The sequence below is a fragment of the Saimiri boliviensis genome, chromosome 18 (genome assembly GCF_048565385.1).
Source record: "Saimiri boliviensis isolate mSaiBol1 chromosome 18, mSaiBol1.pri, whole genome shotgun sequence".
Taxonomy (NCBI): Eukaryota; Metazoa; Chordata; class Mammalia; order Primates; family Cebidae; genus Saimiri; species Saimiri boliviensis.
In genome coordinates, this window is record NC_133466.1 from 16454314 (window position 1) to 16479337 (window position 25024).

General features: G+C 37.2%; 1 long non-coding RNA gene across 2 annotated transcripts in view; it reads left to right on the forward strand.

Moving 5' to 3' along the window:
• LOC141582042 (uncharacterized) overlaps positions 1–25024 on the forward strand; it is a 628742-nt gene that overhangs the window by 274653 nt on the left and 329065 nt on the right. For both annotated transcript variants that reach the window (XR_012514892.1, XR_012514893.1), the window contains one exon: positions 16515–16689. This is a non-coding gene — a long non-coding RNA (uncharacterized LOC141582042). The remainder of the gene's footprint in view (positions 1–16514; positions 16690–25024) is intronic.

The window sequence follows — 25024 nt, forward strand, 5'->3', positions numbered from 1 at the left end:
TTTGTTAACTTTTGTGACCATCCCTCCTTTCCCCTCTAGTATTACCCAGTTCTATTGTTGTCATCATTATGTCCATGAGTACCCAATGATTAGCTCCCACTTGTAAGTGAGAACATGTAGTATTTGGTTTTCTGCTCCTGCATAATTTGCTAAGGATAATGGCTTTTACCTGTATCCATGTTGTGGCAAAGAAAATGATTGTATTCTTTTTATGGCTGCATAGAATTCTGTGGTATATATGTATCATATTTTCTTTATCCAATCCACTGTTGAGGCATATGTAGGTTAATTACATGTCATTGCTATTGTGAATAGTGCTGGGATAAAGATGTGAGTTCCAGAGTTCCTTTGTCTTTTTGGCAGAACAATTTGTTTTCTTTTGGGTATATACCTAGTAATGGGGTTGCTGGTTCCAATGGTAGTTCTGTTTTATTTTCTTTGAGAAATCTCCAGACTGCTTTCCACAGTGGCTGGAAGAAAAAGTGTACAAGCATTTCCTTCTCTCTGTAGCCTAACCAGCATGTTTCTTTCTTTCTTTCTTTCTTTTTTTTTTTTTTTAAGTTTTTAGTAGTAGCCATTCTGATTGATGTGAGATGGTATCTCATTATGGTTTTGACTTGTGCTTCTCTGATTATTAGTGATGTGGAGTATTTTTTTCTCCATATGTTTGTTGGCCACATGTATGTCTTCCTTTGAGATGTGTCTGTTTATAGCTACTGCCCATTTAAAGGGGTTTTATTTATATTTGTATTTTCCTTGTTCAATTGTTTAAGTTCCTTGTAGATTCTGGATATTAGACCTTTATCAAATGTATATTTTGCAAGTATATTTTCCTATTCTATATGCTGTCTGTTGACTCTGTTGATAGTTTCTTTTGCTGTGCAGAAGCTCCTTAGTTTAATCCATTTGTCATTTTTGTTTTTGTTGCAACTGCTTTTGAAGTTTTCTTCGTGAAGTCTTCCCAGGGCTGATGCCCAGAATGGTACTTTCTAGGTTTTCTACTCAGGATTTTATTGTTTTAGGTTTAACATTTAAGCCTTTAATGCATCTTGAGTTGGTTTTTATATATGGTGAAATGTAGTTGTTTGATTTTAATATTCTGCATATGGGTAGCCAGTTATCCCAACAACATTATTGAACAGGGAGCCTTTCCCATTGCTTGTTATTGTCTGCTTTGTTGAAGATCAGATAGTTGTGGGTTTGTGGCTTTATTTCTGGGTTCTCTAGCCTGTTCCATTGGTTGATGCATCTGTTTTAGTACCAGTATCATGCTGTTTTAGTTACTATGGCCTTGTATTATAGTTTGAAGTTGGGCAATGTGATGTCTCCAGCTCTGTTCTTTTTTCTTAGGATTGCCTTGGCTGTTTGGTTTCTTGTTTTGGTTTCAAGTAAATTTTAGAATTTTTTTTTTCTAATTCTATGAAAAATGTCATTGGAAGTTTGATAGGAATGGCATTGAATCTGTAATTCACTTTGGGCAGTATGGTCATTTTAACAATACGGATTATTTCTATTCATAAGCATAAAATGTTTTTCCATTTGTTTGTATCATCTCTGATTTCCTTGAGTAGTGTTTTGTAATTTTCATTGCAGAGATCTTTCACCTCCCTGATTAGCTGTATTCCTAGTCATTTTATTCTTCTTGTGGCTGTTGTGAATGCGATTGTGTTCTTGATTTGACTCTCCGCTTTGACATTATTACTGTATAGAAATGCTACTGATTTTATATATTGATTTTGTATTCTAAAACTTTGCTGAAGTTTATTATCAGATCTTGGAGCCTTTGGATTTTCTAGGCATAGAATTATATTGCCTATGAAGAGAGATAGTTTGACTTTCTCCTCCTATTTTCATGCTTTTTATTTCTTTCTCTTGCCTCACTTCTCTGGCTAGAACTTCCAGTAGTATGTTGAATAGGAGTGGTGAAGGTGGACATCTTTGTCTTGTCACAGTTCTCAATGGGAACATTTCCAGGTTTTGCCTGTTCAATATGATGTTGGCTGTGACTTTGTCATAGGTATCTATCTTTTATTATTTTGAGGTATGTACCTTCAATGCCCAGTTTGTTTGGAGCTTTTAACATGAAGGGATGAGTTTATAAAAAGCCTTTTCTGTGTCAATTTCAGGTAATCACTGGTTTTTGTTTTCTGTTGTGTTTATGTAATAAACAGCATTTATTGATTTGCATATGTTGAACCAACCTTGCACCCAAGGAATAGGGCCTATTTGATGTTGGTGGATTAGCTTTTTGATGTGCTGCTGGATTTGGTTTGCTAGTATTTTGTTAAGGATTTGTACATCTATGTTCATTAGGGATACTGGCCTGTTTTTTTTTTTTGGTGTGTGTGTGTGTGTGTGTGTGTGTGTGTGTGTGTGTGTGGTGTGTGTGTGTAATGTCTCTGCCAGGTTTTGGTATCAGCATGATTCTGGTCTCATAGAATGAGTTAGAGAGGGATCTCTCCTTTTCAATATTTTATAGTTTCAGTGGGACTGATATCAGTTCTTTTGTATACATCTGGTAGAATTTGGCTGTGAATTATTACTGATTTAATTTCAGAATTTGTTATTGCTCTGTTCATGTATTCAATTTCTTCCTGGTTTAATCTTAAGAGGTTATATGCTTCCAGGAATTTATCTATTTCTTCTAGATTTTCTAGTTTGTGTGCATGAAAGTGCTCCTAATGGTCTCTTAGGTTTTTATTTTGTATTTTTGTCGGCTCAATGGTAATATCCCCTTTGATATTTCTGATTGTGTTTATTTGGATCGTCTCTTTTTTTTCTTTATTAGTCTAGTTACAAGTCTTTAAATCTTATTTATTCTTTAAAAATTAACTTTTGGTTTCATTCTGATGTTTGGAATATCGTGTTTTTCTCATCTTCATTTCATTCAGTTCAGCTCTGATTTTAGCTATCTTTTTTTCTGCTCTTGGAGTTGGTTTGCTCGTTTTTCCTCTAGGTGTCATGCTGGGTTGTTAATTTAAGACCTTTTCCACTTTTTGATATAGGCATTTAGCACTCTAAGCTGTCCCCTTATCATTACTTTAGTGGTGTCTCAGAGATGCTGGTATGTTTTATCTTGCTTTCTTTAGTTTCATTATTTCTTGATTTCTGTCATAATTTCACTATTTACCCAAAGGTCATTCAGAAATCGATTGTTTAATTTTCATATAATTGCATGGTTCTGAGAAGTCTTTTTGGTATGGTTTCTGTTTTTATTGTTCTGTGGTTCAAGAGTGTGGTTGGTATGATTTTGAAAGTTTTTTGACTTTTTTGAGAATTGCTTTATGGCTGAGCATGTGGTCAGTTTTAGAGTATGTGCCATGTGTACCTGAGAAGAATATATATTCTGTTTTTGTTGGGTCAAGTGTCAAGTTTAGGTCCTGAATATCTTTGTTAGTATTCTGCCTTGATGATCTGTCTAAAATTGTAGTGGTGTGTTGAAATCTCCCAGTATTATCGTATGGTTATTGGGATCACTTCATAAGTCTCCAAAAATTTGTTTTATGAATCTAGGTGCTCCAGTGTTGGGTGCATGTATATTTAGGATAATTAAATCTTGTTGAATTAAACCCCTTATCATTATGTAATGTCCTTCCTTGTCCTTTTTTACTGTTGTAAGTTTAAAATCTCCTTTATCCAATATAAAAATAGCATCCTCTGCTCTTTTTTGTTTGCCCTTTGCATGGTCGATCTTTCTGCAACCCTTTACTTTGAGCCTATGTGTGTCATTAAATGTAAAGTGGGGCTCCCGAAGATAGCAGATGGATAATTCTTTTTTCTTTTTTTAAAATCCCACTGGCAACTCTGTCTTTTTTTAAAAAAATAAATATTTTATTTTTTAAGTTCCTTGGTACATGTGCAGGATGTGCAGGTTTGTTACATAGAAAAACGTGTGCCACGGTGGTTTGCTGCACCTATCAACCCATCACATAGCTATTAAGCCCAGCATGCATTAGTTCTTTCCCTAAATGTTTTCCTCCCCATGACCCTCCTCTGATAGGCCAAGTAAGTGTTCTTCCCCTCCCTGTGTCCATGTGTACTCATTGTTCAGCTTGCATTTGTAAGTGAGAACATGTGGCATATGGTTTTCTGTTCCTGCATTATTTTGCTGAGGATAATTGCTTCCAGCTTCATCTAGATTCCTGCAAATGACATCATCTCATTCATTTTCATAGCTGCATAGTATTTCATGATGTATATGTACCATATTTTCTTTATTCAGTCTATTGTAGATGGGCATTTCGGTTGATTCCATGTCTTTGTTATTGTGAATAGTGCTGCAATGAACATATGCATGCTGCTGGATTCGGTTTGCCAGTATTTTATTGAGAATTTGTGCATCAATTTTCCTCAGAGATATTGGCCTGAAGTTTTCTATTTTTGTTGTATCTCTGCCAGGTTTTAGTATCAGAATGATGCTGGCCTCGTAAAATGAGTAAGGGTGGATTCCCTCTTTTTCTATTGTTTGGAATAGTTTCAGAAGGAATGGTACCAGCTCCTCTTTGTACCTCTTGTAAAATTCAGCTGTAAATCCATCTGGATCTGGGATTTTTTTTTTTTTTTTTTTTTTTTTTAGTTGGTAGGCAGTTTATTACTACCTCTATTTCAGAACTTGTTATTGGTCTATTAAGGGATTCAAGTTTTTCCTGGTCCAATCTTGGGAGGGTGTATGTGTCCAGGAATTTATCCATTTCTTCTAGGTTTTCCAGTTTATTTGCATAGAGGTGTTTATAGTATCTTCCGATGGTTATTTGTATTTCTGTGGGGTCAGTTGTTATATCCCCCTTATCGTTTCCGATTGTGTTTGAATCTTCTCTCTTTTCTTTATTAGTTTTTCCAGCAGTCTATCTATTTTATTGATATTTTCAAAAAACCAGCTCCTGGATACATTGATTTTTTGAAGGGTTTTTTTTGTGTGTGTGTGTGTCTCTATCTCCTTCAGTTCCACTGTGATCTTGGTTATTTCTTGTTTTCTGTTAACTCTGGGGCTTGTTTGCTCTTGGTTCTCTAGTTCTTTTAGTTGTGATGTTTGAGATCTTTCTAGCTTTTTGATGTGGGCATTTAGTCCTATAAATTTCCACTTTCTGAAGCCAACTTCTATCAGTTCATCTATCTCAGTTTCAGCTCTATTTAGTGCCCTAGCCGGAGAAGTGTTGTGATGATTTGCAGGAGAAGAGGCATTCTGGCTTTTGGGATTTTCAGCATGTTTGCATGGGTTTTTTCATATCTTTGTGGATTCATCTACAAAGGCTGGCTGTTGACCTTTGGATGGGGTTTTTGTGGGCTCTCTCTTTTTTTTTTTTTTTTGGTATGGTTGTTGTTGCTTTCTGTTTGTTTGTTTTTCTTTTAACAGGTCCCTCTTCTGCAGGTCTGCTGCAGTTTGCTGGGGGTCCACTCCAGACCCTGTTCACTTGGGTATCACCAGTGGAGGCTGCACAACAGCAAAGATTGCTGCCTGCTTCTTTTGCAGAAGCTTTGTCCCAGAAGGGCACCGATCTGATGCCAGCTGGAGCTCTCCTGTATGAGGTGTCTGTCGACCCTCTCTTGGGAGGTCTTACCCAGTCAGGAGGCATGGGATCAGGGACCTGCTTGAGGAGGCAGTCTGTCCCTTAGCAGAGCTGGTGTGGTGTGCTGGGAGAATCCCCATCATCAGAATCAGCTGGTCTCTTCAGAGCTAGCAAGCAAGAAAGATAAGCCCATTGAACCCGAGGCCATGGGTGCCCATCCCACTGGCTGCTCTGTCCTAGGGAGATGAGAGTTCTGTCTGTAAGCCATTTTGCCGTGCTGTGAGGAATTCCCACCCAGTCCAAATCTTCCAGTCTCCTTAGCACTGTCAGAGAAAAACCACTGACTTACAGCCACAGTAATGGTTGACACCCCTCCCCCTGAGAATTTGGACATCTCAGAAAGACTCCAGACTGCTGTGCTGGCAGTGAGACTTTCAAGCCAGTGGTTCTTAGCTTGCTGGGCTCTGGGGGAGTGGGACCCACTGAATGAGACTGCCTTGCTCCCTGGCTTCAGCCCCCTTTCCACGGGAGTGGATGGTTCTCTAGTCTTTCTGGAGTTCCGGGTGCCACTGGAGTATGTAAAAACTCCTGCAACTGAGTGCCTGCCTAAATAGCCAACTGGTTTTGTGCTTGAGACTCAGGGCCCTGCTGATGTAGGCTCATGAGGGTATTTTCTGCTCCGTGGATTGCAAAAATCTGTGGAAAAAGCATAGTACCCCTGGTGGCTAGCACGGTCCCTCACTGATTCTCTTGGCTGGTGGGGAGGTTCCTCCATCCATGCACTTTGGTTCTGTGTGCCCAGTTTAACGTTTTGTTTGATCTGCATACTTGGGTTAACATGTTTGTGAATACTCTGATTTTGGTTTGGTTATGTGCATCTGTAAATGGTTTAGCTCTTTATTATTAATTGTTTCTGAAAATCTTCCAAGAGCCAAAACAAACATTCTAAATGGTAGGCACAATATGGCTAATTAAAAGTCACTAGGGCTGTTATCACCTGAAATAGCCCAAATTTTTGATATTTTCTGGCAGGATTTGTAAGATTTTCTCTTTCCTTGAAGGGTCAGTAAAAAATAAATAGGATTCTCAAACATTAATGCATGCCAATTATGACCTCGATTTATTTAGTGCTATTCACGTTGTCTCTTTTTGTGTCACTTTTGGGGAGTTGTGTTTTGTCAAGAAAATTTTTGTTTCACTTATCAAATTTATTGGTACAAATTTACTCGAAATATTTTCTTATTAGCCTTTGGATGTACGTAAGATATATAGTGATATCATTACATTTATTTCTGATATTGGTAATTGATTATTAATGTGTCCTTCCTTTTTAGGTATTTATCGGTTTTTGTTAATCATTTAAATTCACTTGTGTTTTGACTTTCTCTATTGCATTTTTTTCTTTTACAATAATATGAATTATTTTTATTATATTCCAAATGTGTGCATCATGAATTTTGTAGTGTTTATTTCTAATTCTTAAATTAATATTGTAGGGAAAATATTACTATACTTGGTTTAAATGTATGGAAAATAAGATGCAAAGAGGTTAATTATTTTGATGTATCTTATAAATATCAAAAGCTGTATTTAAGTCTAGGACACTCTGATCTCAAAAATGATGTCTTTTACTAGCGTTTCACTGCAAAATTGCAGAGTGTTTGACTGCATGAATTATGATTCTAAGTCCACTTCTGGCCATACCACTAATCAACACCACTAAACTTATTAGCCCATCAGTATGTTAGGGATACCTCATTTGCATGACTATAAAGGCTAGTTTTGGTAAGATAATAGAACCAGCATAGGAACAAATTATATCTAGAAACAATATATTGGTGTTTTATAATTTGCATGCAAGCAGTCTTATCAAGGGTGTGAACAGCGAAATTCTTGGAGGAACTAATTACAATACAGAAGTATAAGATATCTTACACTCCATGGTTATTGGTTCCACTGAAACATGCACAGTATGTGCTCTCTCTTCTGTCCTCTTTCTGGAAGGTCTAGTTTTTGGAATTTACTCCCAAGAGAGATTTCTGATTTGGATTGAATCTAGAGCAATGACCTAGGAAGCTACCCAGGAGAAAGCATTCATTTGATATATTGCAAAAAGGGCTCCAAGTCTCTATCCCCACAAGACACTGCTATTTACTGTGGTCTGAGTATTTGTTCCCTCAAATTTATATATTGAAATACGAATCCCCAAGGTTATGATATTAGGATGCAAGGTGTGGGCTGTGGGAGGTGATTAGGTCATGAGTACAGAGCTTCTGTGAATGGGATCAATGCCTTTATAAACGAGGTCTGAGAGAGACTCCTCACCCTTTAACCAGGTGAAGACACAGTAAAAAGGTGCTGTGTTAGTCTATTTTCACATTGCTATAAACAACTACCTGAGACTAGGCAATTTATAAAGAAAAGAGGTTTGACTCACATTTCTGCATGGCTGTGGAGGCCTCAGGAAACTGACAATCATGGCAGAAGGCAAAGAAGAAGCAGCAGATACTTCTTCATAAGGGAGCAGGAGAGAGAGTGAGTGATGGGGGACATGCTTTGCAAACAGTTTTAAACAATCAGATCTTGTGAGAACTCACAATCACGGGAACAGCATGGGAAGACTGCCCCCATGATCAAATCACCTCCCACCAGGTCCCTCCCTTGACACAGGATTACAATTTGAGATGAGATTTTTGGGGGGACACAGCCAAACCACATCACTGTGTATGAGCCAGAAATTGAGCCTTCACCAAACACTCAATCTGCTGGCAACTGAAGGCTTTCTTTTTCATAGTCTTCAGAACTTTGAGAAATAAATTTATGTTGTTTATAAGCCACTCAGTTTAGGCACTTTGTAATATAGCAGCTCAAATGGCCTAAGGCATCAATGGACCATGATAGGAACCCATCTACGGTCTTTTACCTCTACCCTAAAGCAAATGTGTGTCAAGGAGAACAAGTGTGTTTAAATAACATTTGGTCCACAAAAATCAAATTATTCTATTTTGGAGTTTTGTTTGTTATGGTAGAATAATCTTGTAATAAATGTACGTAGTTTGAGAAGCTACCTTTGATTAGTTTTCTGCTTATTTCAAGGAAGTCAGTAGAGTAAATGCAAAAATCAGTAGCTTACTGTAGATCTTAGAAACCTACTACTTTGGTAAAAGTAAATAAATGTTACTGTTAGGATAGCTTCTGTTTCTTTTCGATTATTTCAACTGCTCAGGAAGTTGTATGTTCTTGTGTAACCCTTTGACTCCCCTGGTTCCTCCCCTTCAGTGCCTGTACTAAGAAGCATCCATCTTGAACTTTCTCTGACTTTTTCTTTGTCTGCTTCCTATTTTTAATAAAATGTATATACTTGGTTTCCTATTTATGTGCATTCCTGTAAAATGACAGAAGGCAATCAGATAAGCAAAGCTACTTTATGCATAGCTAAATAAACTTAACATAGGTTCTTTATGTACCTAAATTTTAGAAAAGAAAATATTGAAAAATCATAAATCCTAGGTGGTGGCTAATTGTGTCAATATATAAATATTGACATGTATAAATAGTGTACAATGTATAAATAGTGTACAATGTCCAAATCAGGCTTTTAAATTAGAATTAGTCTAATGATGGTTGGACTTCCTCATCTGTGAAATTGACATAATATCATCTCTCCTGTGAGTTTGCCATAGCAATAAAAATGAGATGACACGTAAAAGGCTTTTTCTGGTGTTGTGCCATAGCAAATACTTAGTAAACATTAGCTGTATTATAATTATTTCTAGAAATTTAGCAGTTTAAGAATATGTAGATTGAAGTAAAGGGATCAGGGTGTGAACCATTTTTGGGATGAAAACATAGGATAAAAACACATTCCTAAAAGTACGCTTCTATAGTAGTGGTTTTTCCAACCTTTGCAGTTAGTACTACCCCTTTGGGCAGTGAATAATATGTTGTATTACATGTCTCAAGAGTACTTTATAGAGTCTATTGATCATATTTCATTAACAAAGGTATAGTTTTACAAAAAGAAACTAACTTGAGAGAAGATGAAAGTCAGGGTCATAAAGAAGAACAGGGTCCCCCATAAATCAAATAAGGGTGATATCTGGGCAAATGGGAACCAGAGGAGGGAGAGCGATGGTCTCTGCAATGCAGGCTATAACACTTCCAAGAACTGAGTAATCCACATTTCAACATTCTCAAATAGTACATACTAATTTGTATAAATGTCATCTTGATTAATGCCTTTGTTACAAAACAAAAATCCCTAGACTATCGTGATGAAGGTACGAAACACAAGGAATTGATAAAATCCAAATCCACATGGGGTAGATAGACACGTAATTATATTAAGACCATATAATATAACTAAGATGCTTTGACAGCTTGGAGAAATATACCAAACTTTGCTTGGGGGCTTTGGCAAGGACTGCCTGGAGGAGGTGATACTGCAACAGGTTTGTAAAGCCTAAGTAGAAGTCACAGAGTAGCAAATTGGGGGCTCTGAGAAGATTAATCTTTATTAAACTTTCTACATGTTGTCTTGTGGTATTGTGGTCAGTGTTCCATGAATATTGTCTTACTTGAGCCATATGACCTCCAGATGGCTGGATATCTTATCCCTATTTTACAGGTTTTGAAATTAATGGTCATAAATAACAAAGGTTCAAGTTTTCACAGTTAGATAGAGGCAGATGTGACCCTTGGATCCATGGTTGCATGACTCCATGTTTCTTCTACTTCAAAACACTGCTCTGAGAACATTCTAGGAAAATGTCCTAGAGTAGAAAAGTTACGTCATTTTGGAAAAAATGGCAAACTGAAGGATAAGTAAGTAGGTCAGTGTCACTAAAGCATGTAGTTTTCAGAGAGGAAAAAGAAATGAAGTTGAAGGACTTTCTGACATTCCATTCTCTGTAAGCCTTGTTCTTTAATTTCAATATTTATATTTACTCACACCTACTCACTTATACAACCAACACCTTCTCTTTTCATACCTAACATCCACACATTGTATCTTCAAGCTACAATCCTGTGTTTCTTAGTTTATTCTCTCTTTTCTCTTTTATTCTTAGTATCATCTTTGTTTTTATGAAAGAATTATCCTAGTCATGGAGGTTTTTATCCCAACAGTCAGATCAAAAAGTGTAGCCATTCTATTTCCCACTCCACCTTATAATGTTGAACTTCAGAAGGAACCTTAAATTAACCAATTGTAACTGACCTGTAGCCATTCATGTCTCTTAGAAGCCAACCTAGAAATTTGGTTTACATTTCTATTCAAAAGAATTCTGGTCAAAATAAATTAAAGTCAAAAGCTCTCTAGTTCAAAATTCATTGGTCTATTTTTCTGCAGTGGTGTTCCATTTCACATAAAGATGGTTTGGCCAGCTCTAGTCCTGATCTAGGCTGGTTATTGAAAGTCCCATGACATCATTTTAAAAAGAGCTGGAAGTGTCAACCCTAGAGTTTTGGTCAAATTCCAAGTTAGATCATTAGGTTCAGCCTCTTAAATCCTCTCTGTGGCTTTTGATGGTATTCTGGCTTACTTTCTCAAAGTTCTCTTTGATGGCTGAGAAGCTCTCGTCAATAGTCAAGTGCACACACATACTTGTCTTTGGTACTAAGATCCAAGTGAGCAGGTCCAGAGATTAGGGAGATTCCCATAAAGTTCTCTTAGTGTAATAACTGGAGAGTCTCTGGAAATCCTTATGTTCTGGCAATCTATTGCTATGAAAAAATCACCCCAAAACTTAGTGGTTTAAAATAATGACAAAATTTATTTTACTTAAGTTTCGAGTTTCTGCAATCTAGGTGAGGCTTGTGTAGACAAATACTTCTGCTCTACTTGGCATCAATTGTATTACCCCAAAAGTTGGGGACTGGAATCATCTGTAACCCAATCACTTGTATGTCTGGCAGATGATGCTAGCTGTGGGCCGAAACCTCTGCTGGGGCTTTTAGTCAAAACATCTCTACATGGCCTTTCTGTTTGGCCACTTGGGTTCCTCTCATCTTGGCTGTTGTGTTTTATGTGTGATTATCCTGAGAGGGAGTCGTTGAAGGTGAATCATCTTTTTTTCTAACTTAGCCTTGGGAATTACGCAAATACAACTTCTGCAACATTCTATTCATTAAGAATGAATAGAATACAACTTCTGCAACATTCTGTTCATTAGGAATGCAAATACAACTTTTGCAAAATTCTATTCATTAGGCGTCATTATGTCCCGTCCATATTCAGGGGGAAGGGAATTAGACGTTACCTTTTGAAAGAAAGCATGTCGAAAAACTTGTGGATATATTTTAAAACATTGCATTTACTTTCTGGCCTCTATTTAAAATGAGAAAATTAAGCATCAGAGAGTAGCAGAGCTGTGATTAGCTCTCAGGCAGTCTGACCTTGAATTTGTTTTTTTTCTTAATGTTAAATGTATTTGTGACCATTTAAAATGTAATTTTATGATAACTTGTACTATTTTGTCTAAATTAGGCACTGTGAAACCACGGTCTATAGGCCAAATCTGTACTGTTTGTTTTTGTAAGTAAAGTTTTATGGTGACACAGCCATATTTTAAAGTTTCTATATTGTCTATGGCTGTTTGTTGTTAACAGTGGGAGAAGAATAGTTATGGTAAACACCTGATGTACTACAAATCCTAAAATATTTAGTATTAGGCACTTTACAGAAAATACTTGCCAACCCCTGCTTTAGATTGTCAGTCTACTGTACACATGATTTCTGAGTTTGAGGAGATGGACCACTGGCTAAATGCTAACTGAACAGCAGGGTGCTAGATGGATGGAACTCTAAAACTGCTAACCTTTGGTCCCAAAGAGCAAAGTGTCTGGAGAGTTGGACTGCATATACCAAACTGTATAAAATGAAAAAGAGGTTTATAAAGACCATATTTGTTTTGTCAGTCAGGTTTCAATCAGATAGAAGAACCAGTAGGGATTTTCCATAGAAATTTGACCTTCTGCAACTTTGGGACAAAATACACATCTGTCACATCATGAAAATATCACTGTATTGATGATGCTAGCTGTTGACTGAAACCTTCTGCTGTGGCCTTTGATCAAAACATCTCTACATGGTCTTTCTTTTTGGCCACTAGGGTTTCTCCCAACTTGGCTGTTGTGTTTCATATGTGATTATATGTATTCTGTATGCGACAAAGAGCTCCAGGTCTCAGAATAATATTCCACAGACATCTCAGAGTCTACACATACTCACCAAACTAACTCTGGAGTTCTGCATCTCATGCTTGATGATAATGCCACATCAACTCAGTTGTCCAGGACAGGGACCTGGTAATATTTGAAGAGTTTTCCTTGTTCTCCAGCCAGTTGTCTCAAGTGTCAATTCTACTTCCTAAGTGTGTATCTAATTGTTTCCTTCCTTGCTACTGCTACTACTTTAGTTCAGCCATCACCACTCTGCATGAGATTACTGCATTGACATGATGGGGTGCTCCTGGTTACTAATCTTAAACTCCTTCAGTCAACTTCCCCACTACTCTCTGAGTAGGAAGACTAAAATACAGATATCATGACCTCCCCACACCCACCACCCTGAAAGTCATTTTCTGTCTCCTTATAATATTGAACACAAAGTCTCAATTCAACATGGTATGCAAAGCCATTCATAATTTGAACAACATCCTTTCTCTCCATTCTCCCACATTCAGATTATGTCCTGAATAATCTGATAAGTCTACCAACACTCCACATTCTTTCACATCCCCATAGTTTAGATGTGCTATTTCACGTCTTCTCCGAGCAAAACACACATACTTTCTTCTCCAGAATAACTCATATTCATTCTTGAAGACTTGGTTCAAGTTTTTTCTCCTTTAGGTGACTTCTATAAAACTTTCTTTCCTCTGCCCCAATTTGAGAAGTGCTGTTCCTCTGTACTCTTATCAACCATAGCAGCCTAGCCTATATCTATTATAGATTTGTCATACTTTGTTGTAATTAACTATAGGTTTATTAATAACAATAGTGATGATGATTATGGTATCTGTAGGTTATCGAATATAAACCTCTGTGTTAAAGTTGTACCATAAAGTCATGTTTGGAGTCCAAAGCTTCAAGGTGGCTCTTCTTATCAGAGACTGGGGAGAGACTTGGATGGGAGGGATATCCTTTAGCAAACTATCTGGCAGTCCCCATAGCCTGTCTCTGGTTTGGACAGCACCCTTGCATGGGTGCTTAGTTTGGTGTTGGCCCTGTCATCAGACTGTGGGAGGATCACCAATAGTATCCCCATCCTGCCATTCAACACTCACATTGTGCTTGATTCAAAGCTCATCACCTGTACTTGAGTATGTTCTTTCTTCAAAGACCCCTTGGTCCATTATGTGCACTGACTGCCAGCGGGCCTGCCTTCCTTCTGGGCACTGTGAACAGTGTCATTTAATTCTTAGAGCAAACCCATTAAGTGGGCAGCATTATCTCTTTTTCAAGCGTGAAAACTGGCAAAGGTTGACATAATTTGCCTATAGTTATATGCCTAAGAAGAGAGGTTCAAATTTGATATTCAACTATGTGTCATTACTGCCTAAAACAGGATAAGGCTAACAGAAGACACTCCTTAAATATTTACAAAGTTTTGGTCAAATAGAAGGAATAAGCTTTAAAAATGGCTTGCACAGCATGGTGACATTAGTTAACAATAATGCGATGTATATTTCAAAATTGCTATGAGAGGAGATTTTAAAGGTTCATAGCACACACAAATAACATAAGTATGTGAGGTTATGGATATGTTAATTAGCTTGATTTAATCATTCTCTAATGTATGTATCACATGGTACCCTATATAGATACATGATTATTATTTGTCAAGTAAAAAACTTTAAAAAGTTTAATGAATGAACAAGTCAGTGAATGTTCATTCAGTCTTTTAACATGTTCCTTAGGTTTTAATGCCCTAAATCAGAAAATAGCCTTCAAGCTGGTAATACTAGTCTTTATAAAAACCTGGTGGAAGACATATTTTAGGCAGGCAGAACATTCAGCTGTCTTGGATTACACCATACAGAATATGCACTCCAAGTTCACATGAAAGGCTACCCTTCCAGGAACTGAGACTTTTGTTCTCAAAACATCTCAAACCCTGATGCTTACTGCCAGTTCTGGCTGAATTACAATGTCATTACTTAATCCGAATGTCCAAACCATAGCCACATTTTAAGGTGAATGAATAATAAAATGATTGATACTTTTGATATTACTAAAATAAAAATTTCATTAAAATTTAAGAGCACAAAAGTAAATTAGTAATTGAAAAAAGTACAAATTAGGAAGATAAAATATATCTTAAACATATTAAGAAGGTGTCATAAAAGAAAGAATGAGAAACCCGTTTTCATCCATTAGAATGGCTAAACTCAAAAAGAAGATATGCTGCACAGATCAATTATTCTTTTCTGCCACCTAGCACCAAAACCCTCTTTCTCTAGTTTGATGAATTCATACCTTATGAATTTTGGTGGGAGGCATAGACTGCCTCCTACCAAAAAAGTTGAAAACTTTTAGATGCTACGTTTTACAGTCTCCCATGTAGTATGATTTAGACTCCTTAAAGTAATATGAGAAACAGACATGGTACCTTTGATGGAAAAGCAAACTTTTTTCCTACTCTCTACTGTCAACATAACACACTACACTTCACCTCTGGGCACCAAAATGGGTGTGAGTTTTTTCCAAACACCAGACAGTTCTCCAGTGGACACTAGCTGGGTGTCTTCTAATTCACCCAGCTGTCTGCTTGGAGTTTGTGTCCGATTTCATAGGTTGAGGGCTCAGCTCCACAAGACTCCCCCCAACTTCAGATGCCAATCACATACTCTAAACTTTGGCCTGTGCTTCTGAATGACCAGCTATAAATTGGTATTTCCATAACTTCCTTCTTGGGTTCAATTAATTTGCTATAGTGACTCACATAACTCAGGGAAACATATTACTTACATTTATCCATTTCTAAATTAAAAATACTATAATGCATACAGCTGATCTGCCAGGTAGAAGAGATGTACAGGCAGAGGTATGTGGAAAGAGGTACAGAGCTTCCATGCATCTGTGTGCATCATTCTCCAGGAACTACCACTTATTCAGCAATCTAGAAGCTCTCTGCACCATAATCTTTAGTTTTTTATGGATGCTTCATTACATAGGCATGATTAGTTAAATCATTGGCCATTAGCGGTCAACTCTACCTTTAGCCCTTCTCCCCTCTCCAGAGGTTGGGGGCTGAGATGGAAAGTTCCAACACTCTAATCACATGATTTGTTCTTCTAGTAGCCACCAACCCCAGTCATGAGGCTATCCAGGTATCTACCAAGAGTCACCTCATTAGAACAGAGGATGCTTCTATTGCCTAGGAAATTCTAAGAGATTTAGAAGTTCTGGGTCAGGCAGTCTTAGGGCTCAGGAAATTATAAAGGTCTTATGAGCAGAGCTCTGGGCCAAAACTGGGCTCAAAGACCAAATATTAGAATAAGAGATTCTCTTAGCACCCCTGTCTATGAGGGTATTAGGAGCTCTGTCTCAGGAACCAGGTGCAGATATCAAACATATATTTCACAATATCACAGTAAGAAATTCTCTAGAGGTAGTTGGCAGTTGCTATAAGTTTAATTTTTTTGGTGCAGATTGGTATCAGTGTAAATTTTTATTTCCCATGATTTTGAAATGGTCTTATTTATTTTCATTAAATTAATTTATTAAAAATTGAAAAAATAATACTTGTACAACTTCCTGGGGTATGTGGTGATGTTTCCATACACATAGTGCATAGTGATCAGATCAGGGTAGTTATCACATTCATCATCTCAAATATGTATTTTCTGATCGCTTCTATGCTATGGCCTATTGTTCTTACTGTTTGTCCCTAAATCTGGTACTTCAGCACTCCCAATGATTCTGTGAGCTACTGATCATCCTTTTAAGGCCTTTTTATGATAAAGTCACCCAGGATCGTCTCTGCCGCTTACATCTTCACAGGAAGAAGAGACCTCTAGATATGCAGCAGCCATCTGGTGTATACGAGGGAACAGCCAGATAAACTCCAAGTCGGTTAACACGGAGAACTAAAATTGTGCCGCTACTGAATGAATCAGCTATGGAATTGCCTGTGTGTGGGCATTCAGATGGACAGACCCAATAAAATTCTGGACTGGTAAGTATGTGGGGAAACTGCCATTCTTAAGCAGTGCTGATGGGGGTGTGAATTGGTACAATAATTTGAAAAGGAAGTTGCTAGTTTGTATACATTTAAAAAAAAATGTGTTCTCTGACCTAGTATTATCTGTTTTGGGAATCTATTTTACAGATTAAAAAAGCACTAGATTGTCATATGACATATATATATATATATACACACACACACACACATCATATATAGTTATATATATCTATAATCTATCTATATATATACACACACAGATACACTTAATTATATATCTATTAAAATATCTGAAGGAATGGTCAATATAAAGAATAGCATCCAATTTTTAAAGAAGACAGGAACAAAAACCCAACCCCTCTGTGCTTTTTTTTGGGATCTATTTGTATGGAGTAGATAAACGCATGGAAATATAAATATCAAACTGTTGCCACTGGTTACTAAAAGGGAGTGAGTTTTTAACAAGAAAGTGGAATCAGATAACATTAAAGTTTTCCTTATATGACTCAGTATTATTTGACTTATTCCAATAAGCATGTATAATTTTTTACATAAAACCCCTCTGAAGTGGAAAAGATTTTTCTAACCATTATCGTTATCTCATGCTAGTAAGTGATTTTTGGGAAGCAGCATTGTGCAGTGGTTATGAACACAAGATTGGAGTAACTTCTGGATTTAAATACCAGCCTTGTATTAACTGTGAGAGATTGATCAGAATAGTTTAAGTATTGCTGTTCTCATTTACAAACGGAGATGATGATATCAGTTAGTCCCCTGTCTTCTACTGCCTGCTATAGGACAATTTCCCACTCTTTTCAGCAATCCTTCAGTGAAGAGATGAGCCACAAAGGCAAAGGAATTGTAGCTAATGGGCACTATAGCAATTTTCTAAAGACTTTATGTTTTTAAGAGCAATTTTAGGTTCACAGAAAAATTAGGAGGCAGGTGCAGAGATTTCCCATCTCCTTCCTGCCCCACGTGCATAGTCTTTCACATTATTAACAACCCCACCAGAGTGGTACATTTGTTATAATGGATAAACCTATATCAATACATCAGAATCACCCAGAGTGCATAGTTAACATGAGGGTTTACTGTTGGTGTTGTGCATTCTATGAATTTGGACAAATGAATGGAGGCATGTATGTATCATCATAGTATCATACAGAGCATTTCCACTGCTTTAAAAACTCTGTATCTGCCTATCAACTCTCCCAAATCATCATAGTAACCTATTTCTTGAGAGGACTACAGCCTATTACCTCGCTGTGTGGTAATGAAACTCTCTGAAAACGAACAGTAATACCCTTCTCTTTCTCTTCTCTTAGTTGGCCTTGGAATAAGTGCAGAGAAGTTAGCAGATGAACATGCTTGAAATCTTAGCTTGCTAAGACCCTGGAAAAAAAACATACAAGAGTGCCATTCCCTGTGATAGCAATTTTCTTCATTTGCTGCATATCCGTGAGGATGGAGAAGTGTCTTACTTCTTACCTCTGTCCGATTAATATATATATATACCATACCTTATTTAGTTCAAGTATTTGATTTAATTCATAAGTATAACCTCATGAAGAAAGTTTTTGATCTACCCTACCTATGCCTAAAATATTTATGCAATACAGCATCCATTAGTATTCTAGTACTGCTGTACCAAAATGCCATAAACTGGGTGGCTTAAACAACAGAAATGTATTACCTCACAGTTCTGGAGGCTCAAAGTCCAACATGAAGATGCCAGCAGGGTTGCTTTCTTCTGAAGGTTCTCGGGGAGAATGTTTCATGCCTCACTTGGCTTCTGGCGATTTTCTGTCAATCTTTGGTGTTCCTTGGCTTGTAGACACATCACTCTGATTTCTGCCTTCATCTTCACATGGCAATGTGTTCTTTTTATATCTGTGCCTGTGCCCACATTTCCCCTTTTCACGGACATCAGTCACACTGGATTAGAAATCCACCTCACTCCAGTATGACCTCATCATAACCAATTACATCTTCAACAAGCCCAACTCCGAACCAAGTCACATTGTGAAGCCTTATGGGACAGGATCCCAACAAGACTTCTTGGGAGATACCATTCTGCCCACAACAGTGTGTTAAAAAGAATCAAAGAAATAATGTGCATAAGATGTTCAGCACAATGTAAACTACTCTCCAGATGTTACTAGCATTTTATACAGTCAGTCCCAATGCTTTGTCACTTGACATTTAGCTGTTTCACTCATTTAATCTGATAAAGAACTGTTCTTTTCTTCAACTGTGTTGACTTACTCATTTGATGATGTTTAGCCACATCAAGCACACTTCTTCAGGGATCATGAATATAGATGAGAATCATTATTGGAGTGTTGTTTTAAATTGTTGACCTCAGCCATGTGTTGTTTAATCAAAAGACGCGTGATGGTGGCTATAAAGATGGAAAACATAGATAATGAGAAATCTAAAAGTGGGGAGGATGGAAAGAGGGACAAGAATTGAAAAACTACCTGTTGGGCACTATGTCTACTGTTTGGGTGATGGGTTCACAAAAGCCTAAATCCCAGCCTTATGCAATATACCATGTAACAAGCCTGCATATGTACCCCCTGAATTTATAATTTAAAAATAAAGAAATAAAATTTCTTTTTTATACACACACAAAAAAGAGGCCCAAGTTGGAACTGACATATCTGCAAGACAATCTCAATTTTAGCCAGCCCCAGATGTAGCCTTCAAATAACAAAAACAAAACATGTTTTTGTTCCTGCATTAATTAACTTGGGATTATGGCACTGGGCATACATAGACAGATACATGGGAACAATAGACACTGCAGACCACTAGAACAGGGGAGGGAGCAAGGGGGATGTGGGCTGAAAAACTACCCATTAGGTACTAAGGTCACTACTTGGTACGATATACCCATGTAACAAATCTGCACATGTACTCCCTGTGTCTACAATAAAAGTTGAAATAAAAAAAATCACTTGTCTCTAACTTCCCAAATTTTAAAACTTGGAACTCTTAGCAGATATTTGTCAGAGGATCTCACAGTTTGAAGAATAAAAAAAGAATTCAAATAACATAGGATTTCATTTCAAGTTTAGAGTTCAGCCACAGAGAACTGTGGACCACTCTTAGAAAGTGGAGCCCTAGGGAAATAAGTTCCTTGTGAATGAATGTATACTCATTGTATTGATACTCAGCCAACTTAACATGTGGTCTTTAAGGATGACCTTCCTAAGATCGTCTGTTAAACATAGGTCTTTATTGAAGTGATTTATTTCTTCATTGGCCTTTTTTACATCACACTGGAGAAGAACATACAAGTGACTCAGATGCATTAGTAACCACAATGGAAATAAAACTTTCTCTTAAAAATGATTATTGTAAACAACCATTTAGAAGATGAGCAATATAAAATGGTATTTCTGTTGGAAGTGGTCTTGGGTGAAATCGTAACTGCTTTCTCCACCATTCGTTTTGTCCATGTGCTATCAGTATGTCAATATTATTTTGAAATTTTAATCAACTGGACTACACTATAAATCCAAGTTTTTATTTTCCTTCACATTAACTTTTCTTCATCTCCCATTTCAGCTATTAGTCATCATTGTTGACGCCAAAGTCCTTAGCATGTAGAGTTCAATTAGCTTGACAAAGTGTGTTAGTTATTAAAAAATTTGCACATTTTTTGTTGGCTATTGTTTTCAAGTGATTGCATAAATAGGAAATAACAACTAGCAAATAATTGAAGTTCAGCTTATAGTTCTTTTGAAGTAGGTGAGTATATTTTGGCTGTTGGACATTGAGTCCTCTAGGCTCGCCATTCCCAAGCTTTTCTACACTATAAACTTTCCTTAATTTCACAATAGCCATTCATGTGTGTGATTATACCTTGAAACTTCTCACCCCTGGATTTGATTCTCTTAGGAAACTGAAAGCCAGAATTTTCATATTTTAACAAAGGGACCCTTTATTTTATCACTCCAATTATCTTGCTCCCTTTTTGCCTGTCCTTCAACCCTCACCATGATTGTCAAGTTCTTAACTCTACTGTGTTCTTCAGATCTAATATCTTTTGGTGGTTTTATGAAATTTATGGTAGATCAGTCATGACACTTTGACAATCTCAAACTCTGGACCAAGGTAACTAAACAAATTTTCTATTCCTTGGCTTCTAAGTAGGCTGGAGAAAAATCTGTACCAATGCTGTTCTGATTTACTAAAGAATCATCAGAAGACAAACATAGTTTAATTTCAAGATTTAATAGTCACTGTTGTATGGATACTTTACCAAGATTATCAATGGGCACTTTGGTTATTTGTAACACCTGTTCATAACATTGTCAATATAAAAATTCCTGCAGTCATAGTCTTTAATGGAGAATTTGGGCCTTCAGTTACTCATTTGCCCATATTTGCAGCAGCCTCAGAAGTGAGTAAAATGTTAGCTTTGCCCGGGGTCACTACCTTGGATCAACTCCATGTTGTTATTGGATGAGAGTCTATCCAAGTTGAAGTCTTAGGCTTTTCATTTTAATAAGGGGATGTCAGTATCCCTGCAGGCCTATTTGATTGTCAAAGCATGATAATCTGCTAGCTATTCCCTACATGCCATGTATAATCTTCAGGTTTTAGCCAGATAATATAACTTAAAATGCTTTGCCATGTAATTTTTATCAAAAACTCAGTTTGAGTAATGTTATTCATGGATAACTTACTAAAGAATTTGTAATCTATGTGTTTTTGAGTGATTTAAAACGACATGCCTAGGTAATGCCAAATCAAACCACATTTTTATTTCCTTATACAATTATTAAAAATATTTTTATGGAAGTTTTGTGTTGGAACTATGCCTTTGGATTTATTTAGGGAGGTCAAGTTGCAATGTTGCTCACTCTACGACATGGTGCCCTTTTCGTGAGGACCCATGGAAGAAATTTCTGTTAGGTTTCTTTATTTGAATAAAATCTTTTCTGAAAGAATATCAGTTACCTTCTCTGCTTTGTTAACTATTAATGGCATGCTTAGATTTTAAGTGTAGGCCACCAGCCATATAGTAGAATTTTATATTATGCAGTTTGGGATATAACTGTCACCTTGGGCATTACTTCACCTGTACTTATTTTCTCCTTGCCTCAATTGTCTCATGATTTTTTATACTATACATTTTTAAAATGCTGGTAAAAATTCTTTTAAAAAATTGAGCCTGGGCTAAATTTGTAACTCAACAAGCAATGCACAAAAAGAATAATCTCTACCAATATTTTTAGGAAAGACATATAGTTATAGTGTCTTTTAAAACAAGGCTATTCTGTTGGCCTTAAATGACTAGTGGTCTTGCTCTCTTTTCTTTCTTTCTTTCTTCTTTCTTTCTTTTTTTTTTTTGAGATGGAGTTTCCCTCTTGTTAACCAGGCTGGAGTGCAATGGCGCGATCTTGGCTCACCACAACCTCAGCCTCCTGGGTTCAAGCAATTCTCCTGTCTCAGCCTCCTGAGTAGCTGGGACTACAGGCACGTGCCACCATGCCCAGCTAATTTTTGTATTTTTAGTAGAGACGGGGTTTCACTATGCTGACCAGGATGGTCTGGATCTCTTGACCTCGTGATCCACCTGCCTTGGCCTCCCAAAGTGCTGGGATTATAAGCGTGAGCTACCATGCCCGGCTGGCTAGTGGTCTCTCAAAACTGAGCTGAGAATGGCCCCCAGCTGAGAGCCAGCAAGAAAGCAATGTGTTTTTCATGTAGAGGTAAGCAATCTAATTCTGCCAACAACTAGTGAATGTGGAAGATGACTGGGATTCTCAGAAAAGATGGTAGCTCCCTCTGACTCCTTGATGTCAACTCCTTGACTGAAACCCTAATAAGCACAGGATCCAGCTAACTTATGCCAAAACTTTTGACTCATAGATATTGTGAAGACTAAGCTCTGATTTTTTGTCTTGCCCAAATTCCTTCCAAAGGGTCTAGGGCAGGCGTCCCCAAACTACGGCTTGCAGGCCGCATGCGGCCCCCTGAGGCCATTTATCCAGCCCCCCGCCACACTTCAGGAAGGGGCACCTCTTTCATTGGTGGTCAGTGAGAGGAGCACAGTATGTGGCGGCCCTCCAACAGTCTGAGGGACAGTGAACTGGCCCCCTGTGTAAAAAGTTTGGGGACGCCTGGTCTAGGGAGTCATGCCCTAAAAACCATAAGTTCTCATTATATGAGTTTTATTTGGCCCTAAATATCATGACTTACTTTTCAGTCTGACTCTGGCATAACATTATGAGACAATAAAAAAAAAATTTAACACCAAAATATATTATTTTCTTTCTATATCTTGAAACATTGCCCTGCAAAGTCTCTTATGGGAAAAAATCCACATTCTATAAAAAAATCTCCTTCCGCCTTTGTTTTCCTTTTTTCTTTGCAGATCCAAGTGATAATCAACTAAGGGCCAGACACCCTTTTAGGTCTGATAGGAAACATGTTACAATCTGCTTTCTCTTGGAGGTCTGCCATCCGAGAGGTTCCTCTGCACAATAAAACTTGGTCTCCACAATCCCTTATCTTACCCTGAACATTCCTTTCCATTAATCCCAGGTCTTCAGATAAACTCAACCAATTGTCAACCAGAAAATATTTAAATTTACCTATAGCCTGGGAGCCCCTGCTTTGAGTTGTCCTGGCTTTCTGAACCAAACAAATGTATTTCTTAAATGTATTCGATTGATGTCTCATGACTCCCTAAAATGTATAAAACCAAGCTGTACCCTGACTACCATGGCACATGTTCTTAGGACCTCCTGAGGGCTGTGTCATGGGCCATAGTCACTCATATTTGGCTCAGAATAAATCTCTTCAAATATTTTACCAAGGGTTTGATTCTTTTTATCTGCATAAGATAATAAATTTGTATTGTTTTGAGTTGCTAAGTTTGTGGTAATTTGTTATTTAACAGTGGGAAAGACTCTTGCTTACTACCTTGTCCTTGCACGATGTATATAAAATATGATGAATTGATTTGCTTATATAAAATATTGAATTTTCTGACTCAATGAAACAAAAATTGCTAAAAGCTAGAATTTTATTTTCCTTATTATTTTGAAATGCAGATGCTGTAGGTATAACAAACATCTGTAATGGTCATTACAGTTTGTGTAGTTGCTTATTTGAAAAGCAGGTGCTGAACTTTATCTTTTGAAATTTTTTTTTTCAATTAGAAGCTTGCAGAACAAAATAATTCTACTGGAAACTGTCAATTCCTTATATTAAGACCAGGGTCCAGTGACGTAATTAAAGAGGATAAGGAAAGGAAACCATCACCTTATTTCTGCACTCTGCATTTAAGAGATGCTTTGTCTCATCAAATGGATAAATACAGGTCTATCAGCTCTTCCTTCATTTCACAGCCTTCGTTACCCATCTTATACCCATCCCATGTTCTTGCATGTGAACTATTCCAAGGTTGCCCACAGCAGTCTTGCTCTTTTCTGTTCTCTGTTGGAGCCTCCTCACAAACTCCCAACTTAGGTTCAATCCAATTTTCCTGTTCAATTTGAATGTAGCATTCTCCTATTACCACTCAAAAAACACTTGTGAACAGGATGTGAATTGTTGTAGTGGGATCTGCAAACATGGCTGCCAATTCTCCCCAGGTCTGCAGTTCTATGCCACTTCATTCTCAAGAGGGAGAGTCCACTTTCTTCCTACTGAATCTGGGGCGACCCTATGTCTTGATTTGACTAGTAGAATATACAGAAAGTAAAAACATGTGATTCCAGACGTAGATTTTAAGAACCCTTGAAGCTTCCATTGTTGAACTCATGGAGCCCAGTACCATGTAAAGAAGCTCGAGCTCCATTGACTCCCCAGACATTTTAGTCACACTGAGTGAGTCACTAGATATGAGCACAAATCAGTCTTAGTAGCTAATCCCTGATCAAGCATCCTGCTGAATGTAACTTTAGGAGTCAATATCATGTAGCCAATATCAGGAAGAGAAAACAAACCATGTGGATGAGTACAGCAAACCTAGATAATCATTTAAAAAATCATTGTTACTTTCAGCCACTAAGTTTTGGGGTTTCTTTTATATAGCGATAGGTAATTAATATAATTACCAAATCTAAACATGATTCTACTTTCAGATACCCCCATTAGAGGAGGGGAAATAAAGTGTGGCTGATGTATTTGTTGGAAATAATGGAGCCTTTCCCCAGTTTCTTCTAATTATTTCTCTATACACTTGTCAAAGAAAAGCAGTGCTGGACTCTTGTTAAAGGTGGCAAGACAATTTAATTAGACTTATTTCAGTAAGTAAGAGAGATTTCAGTATAGACAGAGCAACTTAGGTTCAATTTGAATG